The sequence below is a fragment of the Mizuhopecten yessoensis genome, unplaced genomic scaffold (genome assembly GCF_002113885.1).
Source record: "Mizuhopecten yessoensis strain PY_sf001 unplaced genomic scaffold, ASM211388v2 scaffold1405, whole genome shotgun sequence".
Taxonomy (NCBI): domain Eukaryota; kingdom Metazoa; phylum Mollusca; class Bivalvia; order Pectinida; family Pectinidae; genus Mizuhopecten; species Mizuhopecten yessoensis.
This window is the reverse complement of record NW_018404030.1, coordinates 155,761-172,843: the sequence shown is the minus strand read 5'-3', so window position 1 is coordinate 172,843 and position 17,083 is coordinate 155,761. Positions and strand designations below refer to the sequence as shown.

General features: G+C 36.0%; 1 protein-coding gene across 1 annotated transcript in view; it reads right to left on the bottom strand.

The window, feature by feature from the left end:
- Positions 1–15,423, bottom strand: part of LOC110461539 (neuronal acetylcholine receptor subunit alpha-10-like) — an 84,511-nt gene extending 69,088 nt beyond the window's left edge. Inside the window, exon 1 of the mRNA XM_021515060.1 lies at positions 15,215–15,423. The gene's annotated coding sequence lies outside the window, so the exon portion shown is untranslated. The remainder of the gene's footprint in view (positions 1–15,214) is intronic.
- Positions 15,424–17,083: the final 1,660 nt, after the last annotated feature.

The window sequence follows — 17,083 nt, the reverse complement described above, 5'->3', positions numbered from 1 at the left end:
TCTTATCTGCTCAATGATGGTATCAGTAACGCGCTTGAATCTAAATCAAAGAAACAGTATGACGCATTCGATGCTAGGGAAGAAGGAATACATTCGTCTGCTTACTGTGAGCATAATATTAATACATTCCTGACTCTATCTTTATCACATTACATTCACGATAAAAATATAGTCTTGTATAATATCTTTTGAAAGGATAGTCGGATAATTACTAGAACAAGAAAATATCGATATGTAATCAAAACCGTAACTCGAATTGATTATCTGCATAACACAATGGAGACGATAATGTATTATTGATTTGAAAAATAAGCAACTATTGATTTCATACTAAAATATTTACCATCGAATGGCATTGCCACTATTTAACCCTACCAAATTCAGTTGGCATTCATATAGGCTCTGAATGCCATGGACCGGTTGTTGACGTCATTATTATGACGTCATAATTGTTATGTTGGATACCACTGACCCTCCCCGAGATGAACACATTCCAAAAATGGTAAATATTAGTATTGAACTGCTTTCAATTCATATTGCCTATGAATGCCAACTGAAAGCAGTTCAATGCTTAATTGTATATCTCTTTATTGGAAAAAATACATCTATTTATGATGACGATAACATTATATTTTTTTCAGCAGTCATACATTGAGTTCAATAATGTGGCTATTGAATTTGACACTACAACATAAGATCTAAACTTGTGTTTCCTTATGTCAACCGTGTTTTCCTGCGACAAAAGACTAAGGCACGTATGACTCAATACCGGATTATCCTTACTTTTAATATGTTCGTCTGTGACGTTATAATATTTATAATATAAAGACGGGTTTTTTTTCCTGAAGATAAAGTCAGCGGTTACATTTTCCTTAGAAAACATAAGAACAAACAATTATGTGTGCTGACCATTATTGTGGAACTGAGGGATAATCTTATAAAGTTTGGTAGTGAGGTAACCATAATTTTTATACTGTCGGTTAATGCCTTAGAATTCGGTAGTGAGATTATGTCTTTTATTGTTGCACTGAAGGAAAATCTAATAGAGTTTGGTAGTGTGGTAACAATTGTTGTTGTCTTTGGGAAAATACCACAATAACATGTTATCAAAGTGTATGTAGAGCGTTTGATTACAACAGAATATATTACTCAATTATAAATGAAATGATATCTACAAAAATATTCTTTAACTGTCTAACACAACATTCCATTAACAATGTTTCATATAAGACCCTCCGAAAATATTATTTGAACAATTCAAATTCATGTTGAAGAAGTTTTCTTCATACAGTAAAGCTTCGTTATTCTGCCACCGTTTGTCCAAAGAAATTTTGGCGCTTTAAGAGATTTGACGATGAATTGAGGGAAAATTGAGAAAATGAGACATTAAAACACCTTAGCAGTAAACGAGGAGGCAAAGGAAAAGAGGGGTGGGCGTTTTTTCGAGCTTTTACTCTACATGCGCATGATTTGTAAATGTATTAGCTCATTGCATCACAAATTCAGATCAAAAGCTACATCGATGTTAAAATGCATTAAAATTTTGAAAAAAGTTCTCAAAAATACACGTGACACATATTTTGCTCTATATTCTCGTGCACAATGTTACGTTAGTGCCTACTCGATTCAGTTAAAACAAATCGACGTTCTGTGTACGGGTTGCGTCCCTTGACACACTCTCCGACCGCGGAAACAAAAGAAACATGTTTCCAATACCTGTGTGAATTGTAGGGGACCTCTGTCAATTGATTCTGTGTTCGTTAAATCGTCATGAAATGTAACAGCTGTAAGTTGTATTGTAAACGATCAAATGATGTCGTATTATACGACACGGCTGCTTATAATGGACGTCAATAACAAACTCTCCAGAGTGCTTATCATATCAGTTGATTCATCTTTAAAAAGTAAATCGAATATGATTCAGTTCACATAGGAATTAGTCATCCAATCGTAAATTATTTATATTGACATATTTGTACCTTGTAACACATGTTTGGTGAGTGTATCTGTACTGCAACATCCCTGTATCTATGTGCGATAATATTCATAATTTTAGCCTAGCATGCCGTAACGTATGCATATACATGTATCTTCAATGGCAGTTTACCACTGGTTGAAACTAAACCTGTTCCTCGTCCCTCTGATATTGTATGTATGATATAATTATGATTGTGGTAGCTAATTGAATAAAATAACTGTTTAAACTTTGCTCACTGTTTTTTGTTTTCTAAAGACATTTCGAATTCTTGCTTGTTTTCGCTATGGAAGCGGAGAGGCCGCTCATTTATTTCAACGTAACGCGAATAGAATAAAACTATGAAACTACATGTAGTTATATTTGGTAGCAGATGTGACATGAACTATTTGTTAAGTCTATGTTTAATAATATTTACCAATTTGGGAATTTACCACGACGATCGGGAGATTATTCCGGTGGCCTAATTTCTTTTTTCATGTTCTGGTTAAAGTGACATAGAACTGTCATATCTGACCAGCATTAGATTCCCTAGTGAGGTCAGACAAATGTTTTTTGTTATATACCGGTTTTTTATCAAATGACCCCAGCAGATTTGGAAAAGGTATACATGGATGCGTCCCACTGTGTCAGAAACAGGATTGTAAGAAACGATTTACACAGAACACCTGAAGAATCGTGAACTTTGTTTTATGTTTTCCATAAGTACACAAAACAGAGGAAATTTTATAAACTGTTCCCATTGCAACATTAAGGATAGCGTTCCCTCCTATTTACTTTATCTTTTCGAGAGGGCACCCTACAGCACCAATGGTTATCCATTTGTTGGAATAATGCGACAAGATGGATGTCGTGCTACCATGCCAAAGATATAACTTTTCAGTTTGACGGACTTGAAAGAGGTCTCTGAGAGTTGCCAATCATCTCTGTTCACCGCTTTCCTTTAACATTAGCTATTGCAACTCTGGACAAGTCGAACTAAAACTCACGACAAAGCTTGTAGCTCATGATAATACCTTGGTATAACGTAGCGAAGTGATTGATGCACCCCCTAGGGTGGACACCCCAGAGGTCTCGCTCTCTTACGTACCCGGCATCCCTGAAATATGTCATGACAGCTTCAACGGTTCTGTACGCGCCATCTTGTGAATGAGTTAAGAGGACTAGTTTGATTCTTTGATGTTTATCAAAGTAATCGTGCGACAGTGTAACGGCAAACATGACTGCCTTTCAAGTCGGGTGTTGCTCCTATGTAATATTCAAAGGCTAGGCACATATCAGCGTAGTGTTTGGTTAGGTTTTTCATCTGAAACCAATCAAATAGCTTACAAAGTGCTTTCGAGTGTGCCATGGCATACAATGTATTCCAGAGGTACAGAGAACGAATATGAGCAAAACCCCTGGAATTCCAAAAACACCAAACAGAACGAACAGAACCTATTATACATGAACAACATAAATCGTGAAAGAAACAATGGAGTACTGATCATTTGATAGTTTTGCTATTTGCTGGGAAGGACAACCACTATTACCATACATAACTAGATTCCGGTAGTAAACGCCATACGTATCTTACTATCCTCTAAACGAACGTTTGCTTACCTAATATGCTGTACAAATCGAAGTTTACGCGAGTGGAAATGTTCGCAATATGACTCTATCGCAATATGGAATTTTTCGTGATGGCGATGGTTCAGAACACTATATAAATCGCCTGTTCATGGAAGTAAGCACATGCGATGTTAATCACCTTAAATATTCCTCAGGCTTAAGCTTGTAAACATGTTTTTCACATATCGGCTGTCTATGTTTACATACGAGCACGTTAACACGTTTGGCGGTCACTGTTTCACCTTAAACGAGCCTTGGTCAAACAAACCTCTTGCACTATAGCAAGAGTACAATAATTAATGTAACATCACTTGAAATCATTTATGGGTTTGTGGTTGTGTCGTTCCCTGGGGGTATGGGCGTATGATTTATTTCAAAGTCTGTTATTTTGTTCTGACAACTGTACTACAGGTATTACATACATGGTTTTATTGAAATTCCATTGTGTATTGATTTAAAAGGTTTGTGTTTTATTTTCATACAATTAAACCTTTCAACAAAGAGGTTGATACATGTAGATGGTGTTATCATCCGTGAAAAATGTACATTAACCGATGCCAACATTGATTTCTGTATCAATATGTTTTAAAGTATAAGAAAATACACACAGGTACAGGCGCCAATAATTAATTATACATGTACATTATGAAATGCAGGTATATATTTTGCCAGGTTATTTTTCTTTTCTGCTTAAGGAGTAAAGAATAGGGAAACTATTACTAAATCGTACATGTATAAGGTACATGTAGCTTATGCAAGGATCTTTGCAGAGCCGCCGTGCATCTATTAATAGTATTTGATACATTTATCTTTTATACTTTTCTTTCAGACTAAAATATCGTGTGAACTGGTCGTTGTGACTTCCTTGTGGCTCTGTATGATACAATCATGTCGCCCCGTGTGACTTTATAATGTTGTTAAGACCTCAGTGTGACTCTTTGACCCTGTCAAACCTTGTTGAATTTAATACGGTGCGTCCCTGCATGGCCTTATTGTGTTGATTTGCCGTTAAGACTGCTGTGTATGAACGTTTTGTGATGACAGGCTGTTAAGAATACCATGTGGTTATTGTGTTGATGGGCTATATGAACTACCGTGCGTCCCTGTATGACCTTTTTGTGTTGATGGGCTATATGAATTACCGTGTGGTCTTGTATGACTTTATTGTGTTGATGGGCTATATGAACTAACGTCCGTCCCTGTATGAGAATGACGTGAAGCTTGTATGAACTTCTGTGTTAATTGTTAAGAATGCTGTGGCCCTGTAAGATCCTTGTTTTGTTTATTAACCGTTAAGAATACCGTTTTGGCTGTAACATCCAAGTGTGGTGTTGCAGTCAAACGTATTGCGTTGATGACCGTTAAGACTGCCATCTGGCCCTGTTTGACTTTATTGTGTTGATTGATTGAAACAACAACCGTTTAGCCCTGTATTATGCTGATAGTACGTTAAGATTAACATTTTAGCAGCGAAAATTTAATCCAAATATTAGAATGATAAAAAAATATAACATTCTGTCTTCAACAGACACAAAGAAAAACTCTGAACTCAAAGATGACACACGAAAAAACATCAACAGGAACAGTGTAAGACATCTAAAGAAATGGAAAGTAAACAACAGTTACCGATGAGAATGTAAAATAAAATGAAAGACAAAAACAGGAACAGAGGATATCTGGAATAATAGTAAAACATCAACGAAAACTCAAGAGACATCCAAAACAACGAAAACTCAAGAATCATCCAAAACTAAACATAAGACAATGAAAGGGACAAACAAGATTCTGAAATTAAAATTTTAAATGTGCATTCACCTCTGTGTGTAAAATTCACCTTTCAAGATGCAAGGTGGTAGACTCCGCTTGTGGGGTTTTTTGTCCAAGAGGTCTGTAATAACCTTGATAGCTACATTGATTTTTTTTAGTAGTGGCACGGTTTATAATATACACACTTTAATAATTGAATTTAAAATGAACCAGTACTTCTCAAAATGTAGAAATAGTAAAATTAATGGTTAAAAGTACATTTTCTGCTGTTTCAACATTAGTAAAGACCAATTTGGATTTCCAACGTTTTGGCCAAAACAGTCACCGAAGAGTCCCGAAAGGACGAAACAGCTGTATGATACATTGTATTTCTAAACATTTTCTTCGGGTTGGTAAGTATGGATTATGAAAAGTTCTTTTAACACAACCAATCCAATTTTCTATTTAACGTTTCGATGACTAGTACGATATGTATACTGTTACCTTCATCAGACACATGACCAGTGAAGCGTATGCACACAAAGGTGTAAAATGTGTACGAGTTGTCCACAAAATCGATGTCGAATTCGGCTACGCTGTAAGCGTTTGTACAATTATTGTTATACATGTAACCGAATTGACTCGATTCAGCTACGCTTTTTTTAATACTTGGTCATAAATGTGCGAGAGTCTTTAAGCCCCCTCGTCTCGATTTAGAACTGACCCACTGCGGCGTATCCCGATGGCTTCCTGTGTATGCCGCTTGAACAGATTGCCTTTCTCTCTGTCGAAAACTTTGGAGTTATCTCGGTCAATCACATAGTTTTTCTGTGTGGCATGGTCTGTGATTGCCGATTTATTTATCTAGGACTCCGACTGTTTCCTTTCTGACCTGGTGAATTTCATCCCTTCTAGCTGTATGATGCAATGAAATTGATTTTTAGCATACTGTATTTAATACCAAATAGTCGAAGGTGCATTCATCTGTATGTATCTTACGTTCATCCTTAATAAAAAAAAAAAAGATGAACGTCCTAAACCAAAATAAGAATGAATGTGAAACCAGGCCCTCCTATTCAGCGTCTCCTACTCAACTTTCGACATGTCTTTCATATTGTCGCTCGGAGATTTACCATGGTACATTTGGCATCACTCTGTGGAAAATATGCTCTGCGTTAAACATGCAAAAATGTGCAATATGACCTAAAGCTTTATATGAATAATAAAATGAAAATGTAACATGTATCAATATGACCGATGATGACAACAAAGTCACGTGACCTGGTTACCCCCAGGGAAGGACTACAACACAAGCATACTACCATACAATGTGTCGTTCTGGTGGTGCCCACGTCTATCAGACGGCAAGACGGCGAGAAAAACAGAAATCTCGATCGATTGTCAGGTCGCTGTGGGAAATAAAATTAATAAAAAGTACTGAACAAATTCGAAACTTGCTTCTTCGCGATATAAATTACCAAGTTGCAAATAAAATAAGAAAAAAAATATATATTTCAGCATTATAATTAGCATGCATGAAAAAATTGTCGTGTTAGCGACGGTAATGAGCAGGATGATGGACGGTATCTCATGTTTTAGCGGTTTTTATAACGCTACAGGACAGCTGTGAGGAATGTAATCTTCGTACAGTTTGTGATAGCTGTTTATTTTAGAGCAGACAAATTTCATGCTGCCGGAGCTATCAGTAATACGAAATATGGTTTTAAGTCATATTATGGAGATATTTCGCACAATTTCAACATAATGAAATATAACAAAAAATAAAAGGTCTATACATTGAGTGAAAACTCTTTGAATATGTGACTATGTTCTGTTCAACTCCGTTGAGTTAATATTATTTTGGTTGATGAATTAATTATTTTTGCAGACAGGAAAGTAGTAAGTTAGAGCTTACCCAACAAGAAAACTATGGACGACAATGCCATATGCTAAAGTAAATATTGTGTTTGTTTACCTTTCTGTCGCGTCTAACTAAGTTTTTAAACAAGTGTATCCTTAATTCATATAGTTAGTGTATTTTCATATCACAAGATGGCTGACTTTCCTGGTAATTAATTTGTCCCAGAAGTTGGTTGTAATTAAAATTTGATCCTCATTTTTTTACATGTAATACTGGTTTAATAATGAACTATTTCTTGTGGGCAAAATTTGCAAATTTGTAACGTTAAGTTTAGTAGACATTTTCTTCTTTTTTTGCTTAACTCTGCTTGTTCATTCCTGATATCTTGCGTCCCTTAAATGAGAACTAAATGGATGAATTTGCCATATGATGTAGTAAATATTTACTTGGCATTCTTCATCGACTTATTTCCTCTGAATAGTTGGCTGTATTTAATAGATTGGTGCTGTTTCATGGTATTTTCTTTTAATATTACGTCATATTGTAACGTTTCAAGTGAACCCAATATATGCTCAGAATAAAATAACTCAAAATACACTAGTGCAATCTTAACCTTGTTGAGACAAGATAAAGTTACACGTAAGAAAATTTTCTCAGATAGTACACGACTTTCTTTTTTAATCCATTCTTCTGTAAACAGGGAAAAAAATCATGAACATAATAGCTTTTTTCGGGAAGGACACATATCTGTTCATTAGTGTTAAGATTCTCCTAAAGACCTTCAATTGTTTGTTGTTTGAAACCTGTGTCGTTAGGAGTGACTTAGACCTTGGCCACCGAATGATATATATGACCTGTACACATCAGAAAGCTCTAGGGGTTCTTTCTGCTTCACTAATAAAATGATCACAAATTCAACACAATTCCCAGTTCGCTATTTTTGTGGTTGTGATTTTATCTCAACAGCGAGATCAATGAACAGCAAGTAAATACACCCTTCATTACAAAGCGGAAATCACCGCGATGGAGTCGTGACGTGGGAAGGAGCCTAAAAGGTTATGAGGTCAAGGGCATTTTGGTGACAATGCCAACGAATATGTTTGTGTTATGTTAATGGATGAGTAAAGAGAGCGACAACGCACAGTCATTGTTCTAATTTCTAGACTAGCTTTATTATTTTCTGGAACTGAAGAGTTCCAGGTATTTTGGGGGTAACACTAAAGTTCGGACTGTAAACCTAACTAGACAGTGTCTACCACAGTTTGTACCAACTACTCACGTGGTTTTAATAAAAAGAAGACATGGCGTTTTGGCTTGGTTTGGTTTTTAATTATCGAAAGGTTTAAGAATATGTCATGTGAAATATGGACGTAACAAATACATGTGATTGCACCTTAATAATTTGGAAATAGAAATAGTTTGCCAAAATATGAATTATGCTATAACATATTGTTGTTTCGTCCTCCTAGGTCTCATCGGTGATACTAAGTGCCAAAAAGTTCGAAATCGGAATAGGTCTTAAATACTACATACAAACAGAAGGGCAGGTGCATAAACCAATTAAAAATTAAACGTGTACATGTATAGTATGTACCGTGCCACTACCCAAAAAAGATTAATGCTGCCATCAAGGTACGCGGGGACTAAAGAATCCACCAGCATAGTTCATCACCTTGTACCTTGACATATGAACGTAACACACACAATAAATTCTATCGTAAATAATATAATCATATTCTAACACTGGGTGTTAAAATTCAAACATAATAACGACAACAAAAAGTTTTGTACCAAATATTAACATATATCTTGTAAAAAGTAGCAGTATTCTTATTTTCGTTCATTTGTATTATTGGTAATTATATGGTGCGTTGTAGTATCGGATGAAGAGAAAATACAGATGTGATTGTACTGCTAACTATGATTATTTAGCCAAGATTTCCACCAACGATTAAGCCTTGGATACATGTACACACATCTATATTTTATCCTCGATGTAAATCACTTAAGAAACATAAAACAAAAAGCGGAAATTTTATCTAGAAAATGTATAAAAAGGTTGTTTGGTGCGTGTAAAAAATATGCTTACAAACTTCGCTACGATCATATGAAATTTCATAGTCACAGAGGTGCTTGATGTGTTAATTTGCTATCGCACGGACGCTTTTTAATCAGACCAGCCTTCCACTAGGACCTAATGCAGCTGTCAAACTATTCAGACAATGATTACAGGGTATGTTAACTTTTTTTTACACAAAAGCGTTTTGGTATTCTAGCTCGCTCTCTCTGAATGATGCCATTTCAAGGGGGTGGGGAACAAAGATGACTGGGGTACCGGGGCTCAATTGTACCGCAGACGAACAATCTTTACAAATTATAAATGACAGGTCACAGAGTTTGATCATTTATACCAATAAGTACATACCGCTCTATTGCGACGTCAAAATATATCAATAATATGTATGATTCACGACGTCCTGTGACCGAATACTGCACATTGCACCCCATGACCCATCTCGCGCAGGGAACTACAGTGCGCATGTCTTGTCATACTCAGTGCAGTTTCGCCATGACTGACAGACGATAGACACAGGAATGAATTGATTGAGGTCCTTGGTCGTTGATCAGAGGTCTAATTAATCAAAGGAGGCTCCGTCCTGTCAGCACCAACCAAGATGTGAACTCTGCTCATGGTCCTAATATCTCACAAACTCGGACATAAACAAAATACCCACACTGTCCTCGATTTTATTTGTGCATGAATCATTGGAAAAAGCAACTTAATTGACCCCGTGTAATGAAAAAAACGTTTTTTACCATGAAATAAATTTGGAAATTCTTAAATATTTACAAGAATGATTGATTTTCGAAACTGTACTGACATATGAATGTCAGCTTCCCAGAAATTCCGTGTAATATGAAAACGGATTAAAACAAAAGAAAACATATATATTACAATGCCAAATTGAACAAAAAAAACAACTTCAAAATTGATTTCAAAAGAGAACAAGATGAACCAATTTAGTTCAACTTTTGTTCTGAAAATAATGCTTCAGTCGTTTATCATCAAAATGCTCCTTCCCTCCCCCTTCCACCCCCTAACACCGGAAAAAATAAAATCTACTCTGTTTTGTCTTTGCCGAAACAATATCAATTTTAAAAAGGTATTTTGGCAGTGCTCCAACGTGGGTAATATATACTCCCTATCTAATTATCTGCTGTATAGAGTCAATGGAGTATCCATATTTAACTCTACGTTAAAACAACTGCATTGTATCAACACGACATGTGTGACATCACATCCGAATTGACAGGATAGCACGTGCGCAAGTACCTTATTTTTTTAATGGTGAGATTATCGACTAAATGGAGGTTAACGATCGACCATAACTCTTTGATCCTTCATTACAGCGGTATGTGTACATATAAGGTTACATATACGTGCGTAGATAGACTCTCTCGGGGAAACACTTTGGATCATTAACGGCAGACGATAGGACGCAGAGTGCCAAAAGGTTGGTGAACGTTGACGTCCCACGTTTTATGTACATGTGTACTCAATCTTCATCATTTATTACAGAAATAATTTACCTGCAGTGACGTGTAAAAAGGACAACTCTGTATCACATTTTGGCATTATTTTGATTTCAAGGATAAATTTTGCCACATAACTGATAAGTTGAAATATGAATGAAGAATGCGGTATTGCGTGGCAAATTTGTAGAATCGTCTGATAAGTTTGGTTTGGTTTGGTTGTGTTTTGCGTCCTTTTTATAACTATTGTCAATTAAGGACGTGCCAGGTTTTGGTGGTGGGGATAGCCGGTGTGCATGTACCCGAAGAAAAACCACCGACCTACGGACAGTCCATTGCGACTGCCCAACATAGGCCTCGAACCTTCCATAGACAGCCAGACGCCATTGAAATGTGAAACACTTTATGGAAAAACATATTCATCTTGCATGTCTATTCTCCATCCTCCACTTAAGTGTGTCACTTGCATATATACGGGAATACAGTTTATATCGTTTTTCATCAAATCAGAAATGAAGGCTTTATTCTACAAAGTATATGAAACATACTAGCACGACGTACGGACGTACAGAAATAATCCCATCCACTCAAAAGAAACAACGTCGTTGTAACCAGTGTTTCGTGCAAATTGCTTGCCATAAAAATCACTAGCTCTCCAATATTACAAGTAGAATATGACGTCAAATGACCGGAAGTCACATCCCATTGCATTCATTGTGTATGAACACAATGGATTTTGGCAGTTCATAGAACTTTAACACTATGGGAATTACTGCAAACCAGTGTTAGTAACATCGGTTTAACATGGTTGAACAAATTAAAACCACTGCCACGATCCGGAAATAAAATAAAGTAGGAACCTTCAAGTATTCTATTTAGCTTTACATTTCGAGTTCGAGTGAAATTTCGGCGTACAAACTAAAACAATTAACTAATTATATTCTAATAAGTCAAAACAATTCATGAAGATATTTATCGTTTGTGCGTTTCAGACAACCTTCTTAATTTTAGCCGATCTATCATATTTGCAAAATCGAAATATGCTTCTATTTTATCCTCCTAGGTTGCAACAGTATTGGTTCTAAATGCACTTAGTTATATTTTAAATGCATTACTGTCTCCCAAGGATTATTGCTCCTTCCCCCCGTTGGATAGATTTTTGGGTAGGTTGGGTTGGCCTACAATACATATGATGTGTGCACATTTTGGCTGTGAGTAAATTCTTAAACAATATAATCATGCAGTTTTCTTCCTCAGATTAACGTATTGATAGAACAATTTCAAAGCCATACGGCAAAATCGTTCGACGTCATTTTGTCTGACGTAGTCATTGTAGCCGGCACATGTAGATTTGTCATGCTTTTCTATATCATACCACCACACCATAATCTTAAACATGCACAACGAATGTTACCTCGTTATATCGCATATCAAAAATAACGCATCCAATCATTTAAACTTTTTTGTCAACAGTTAGACAAGCTAACGAATCAAACGCATTACTGATCCAGATCAAGGTGTGATGCAAATATGACACAAACATAGACGACAGGCTCTTTCGTCATTTTTTATTTTCAGTGAGACTCTTTTCCCAATATTTGTTTGTAAGAAGAAGATGAAAAAAAATGTACAGATACGGTGTAATAGCCTCCTCCTTCTTTATCGTTTTATCGTTTAAGGAATAAAAATAAAGAACAAATGTCACTCTAAGTCCTAACATTTCAGCCTCCTGAACTATATTTGTATCTGTTTTCCCTTGTTTATTATGTTTAAGGAATATTTGTTTAATTTGGCGAGGTTGTGTATTTACCGTGTTTTTCTGTGAATAGTTCATAATCGTTCGGTACATAAAGACTGATCAACGGATTCAAATTTCACTTTCAAAACATATCAACGTGTACTCCGTTCAATAACAATAACAGCCTGCAATTCGCAAAAACATTGGTGAATCCCGCCCACATCTACTCTTGATGACGTCACACACTTCCTTCGCCCTCAAGGTTGTCGAGGTTAAGGTTATGTGATGTTAATTCTGGTTTACGGGAACAAGGGTTGTTGATTGAATGTCAAAGAAGGCTATAGATATTAAGCGAATTATTATCTACACTTGAAATAGTAAACGGCGTTACCGTTACCGTGGGACTCCATATTGTTAATTCATAAAGCATGGTGACATTACAGGTGTAAGAGCGATGCTATTAAGGATGAAATATATTTGTCTGTAATGACTCCATCAAATCCAGTTCCCGTATGTTGTTCTGTGTCTAATAGCCTTCTGCAGTTAATTGTTTTCTCGAAAAAAATCTCATAATGTGACAGAACTGAACAACAATTATGTTACATCAATTAAAAACGTCGTTCCATTTTATCTGACATTACAAAGCGTATTGCTCAGCATTTAAATATGGGCATAATTGAACATATAAAATTCAATTACTACGCCCTATTGAGATTTCAAAAAACGAAAATAACTTATATGAATATAACAGTCTATAATTTACGAAGTCATAATAAAAATCAAAGACATAACCGTGTCAATGCAGTACAGCAATGTCAATTTAATAGTCCAGATTTAATAGTGTAAATCCGGCAGACCTGACGTCCATTGCAGCCCCGCAGTTGATGAGAAAGAGGTTATGTGTATTACTGTGAATTTTATGGTAATTAACACTGTTTTTCAATTAGAAAACTAATTTGCTTACGTCAAAGTCAAAGTACGAGTATCAAAGGACAACCAATGGACTCATATCGCTAACATTGCTAATATCGCTAGATTCTGGTTCTATTTTCACTCGGGCACACCGACAGTCGACTAGACCTCATTACGTCACTTCCAGTTGAGAATACGTCAAATAAATCCAGACAGGTATGGGCTTTCAAGCGTCCTACTTTGTTGAGTCCATATCATCGGGGTGGTCTGACCTGTATCTCATGTAGAGCAAACGTATCAGAAGCACTGATTACCGGAACTAGTACGAAGGCTCAAATGGGTGGACCGGGTAACTCGTGACATCAAACGGAGACAGAAATAAACACTAGATGTCGTTCATCAACGGTGTGCTAATTGAAATGTCTGACCTATAATAGTTGCGTGACAAAGCGCGCATCATAGAAAGTTATCAGCTGAATTACGTCAAAGATGATGGTTACACAACCAATAAACATCACCCCTCGGGTTGGAGATTTATCTATCACACCCTCAAGGTAGGGGAAAATTCTATTACTCTCTGCTAATACAGAAAATAACTTTTTATTTATGCATGATAGATTTAATTGTTATCCTGATTCTACACGACTTAATCTCTAGTAAGAGACGTTAGCCATGGAAATATATAGGATAACTGAGAATTAAGGAAACAGCCTCTGAAGGAAGAGTATGTGCATTGGGAAATCATGAGTGATTGAAAAACTAGAAATGAGGGAGGGATTTCCTAAACTTCCCATAATGATATCTCATTGCTTAATGGGCTCTTGTTGTGATCCATTCCCAGCAAATTAAATACTGGTGATGAGCGTAAACCTTTGTCCCAGGTTATGGACACATGCTAACGTATGGCAATGCGAGTACAGCCAGACCTATATCAAGAAGCCACTCATTGGAAATTCGAAAGGTGGTCCTTTTAATGCATGTGGTCTCTTAGTAAAGGTTCAAATGTCTGGACCGGGTAACTCGTGACATCAAACGGAGACAGAAATAAACACTAGCTATATATAGATGTCGTTCATCAACGGTGTGCTAATTGAATTGTCTGACCTATTATAGTTGCGTGACAAAGCGCGCATCATAGAAAGTTATCAGCTGAATTATGTCAGAGGTGATGGTTAGACAACCAATAAACATCACCCCTCGGGTTGGAGATTTCTCTATCACACCCTCAAGGTAAGGTGGTCCTTTTAATGCACGTGGTCTCTTAGTAAAGGTTCAACACAATGAAAATTACTTCCACAGTAAACACTGAACGTTTGCCTGTTAACAGAGGTAGTCTCTATCAAATTAGAGATGGTCGCATAATTAGCAGATTTGACTGTACACAGAAATGTCGATAACAAGCTATAAACGGTGGTTAGTACTGAATGTATAATTATTAAAGAAATTTCCGTTAATCAATTAATTGATATAGATATAGCGGTAAAAAAATGTTAAACGTACGTGTGATAGTAGAAATATAAATAAAACAAAACACCGAAGACTAAATCTCGCTACTTATTGTACTTTCGCCCATCTTGGAGCTCTTCGGGCGATTACTGAAGAGCCCCGGGCCCATGATGGACGAAAGAACTAGTGAGATTAAGTCTTGGGTGTTCTGTTTTACAAATAGTTTCATATATATTGGAAAAGGGGATGGCCGTATTTGCTGACATGTTTCCACATATAAGTTAACTCGTATACTCTTTAAGTCTTATACACGTTGTCAGACACACTGCTGGTGGAAAGAAATTCACCCATTGATTTGACATCACTGCACTGACGTCGGTTCAACTCTTACCTTCTCTGTAACCGATAGTCCATTGATCAAGAGCCTCCTTCACCCTGACTGGAATATCAGCATCATCCACAGGATTGATAATATTGAACACACTTAGACTCCACCTTCGTGTATAACACTGTTTGGTTGATTTCCTTTCATAACCCAATAACTACATTCTGGGTGCAGTTCTCTTAAAGAAGAACTGGTTTATCAGATCGTGTCTTATGAAATCAACACAATCTTTATATTGCAATTAACGTTTTAAGAAAGCGGGGTAGCTGGTGTATTGGAGAACAACCTTAGGCATATAATTGCTATGCAGTAGTATGTATACAATTTATAAAATATCCCCGGCCCTTTAAGCCTCTGGATATAAAAGAAGCCCGCCACCAATGGTACCATTGTACATATTGTAATGTTAGATGTAATTATGGCGGTGAAAGCTACCTTTGGGGCCAATTAACTAGCGCCGCGGTTATGACACACAGTTCTGATAGTGTGGTTGTTAGGAGGTATGGAGTGTACCAAGCGTCGTCTTTACACAACACGTACGATAAATGTTTAGAATTGTAAAATCTGTTTTATGTTCCTACGGATGTACTTAACTGACCAGACCTAATGAAAAGGAGAAGAAATATTGGTATGGATTTTAAATGCCATTCTGTAAATTAAATATATAAAATTGACAAAAGAATAGAGTGGGGAATTATTAAATCACGATAATTAACCGTACGAACAAAACTACAATTATGCTGTTAAAGAACAGATGATTTCTTCCTCGAAAAATATATTTGTATGATTCCGTTTGAAATCGGATATTTAATATTTCTACTTTAATATTTGTTTTTATTTAATAGACATAAACTTAGTCTAGTCGTTTATATAAAAAAGGTTTCACTGCGAGTCATCTAACAGGAACGAGTTTTTATGTTGTTTATTTTTGTGCTTATTTACTTGATTATTGTGTCTCTATTTACTTGCTTCATTATTTATTAAGGTCATAGGAGTGTATTGATAAACGGAAAAAGGAAGTACATCCCTCGTTGAAAATCCAATGTAGGGAGACAGTATCAGCATTTTTTATATTGATATACATTAATGCAATACTAATCTATGGCAGTATCATTTTTATTGACATTATTTTGCAAAAATTTGTGTCTTTCATGTTTTTTTCAAAAGTCACTCCTTTTACATAAATTTTCCATTTATAATCCTTAAAAATATGACAACCTATATTTTTTGGGGGCAGAAAATGTTCTTTACTTCAAAGCAATATAACTACAAAATTTGAAGAAATTCTACTGAGAAATGGAGACACAATCCTATTAACTTAAGTAATTTATAATTTACTATGAGCTACAAGACTTCGATAAACATCCTAGACAAGGGGTTTTAGCTTGTAGAACTTTTTTCTACTTCAAGTTGATACCGTTGTCGAGACATCAGCATCATGATTCAACCGCGTAGGAATTTGCTCAAGACGATAAGTTTGCTAATAAAATATGCAAAAGTCTTCATTAGCTTCGTTAACAGCTCCATACCCTAATTATATAATAATTTATTGTTTTGATATAAGTCGAATTTATTCAGTTCGGAGTATTCGTAAAACATCCATTATAGAACTACATTGCGAATGAATGTGTGTAATAGAGGTGTGAAAAGTCAAACGGCGCCAATCTTTAAACCTAAACATTCCATACATCAGGATTTCAACCAATCAACGGGACAGAATGTGTCATGTGACAGTGGTTGGCATGAGAGTTGATGAACAGGAGCAGATATATTATGGCACTAGGTTTCCTTGGAAAAACCCTCAGCATGTAACCGTAGTCAACATACCATACGGTATTATGTTCAGCTGACAAGAGATGAGTGAGTGTTCGTTTT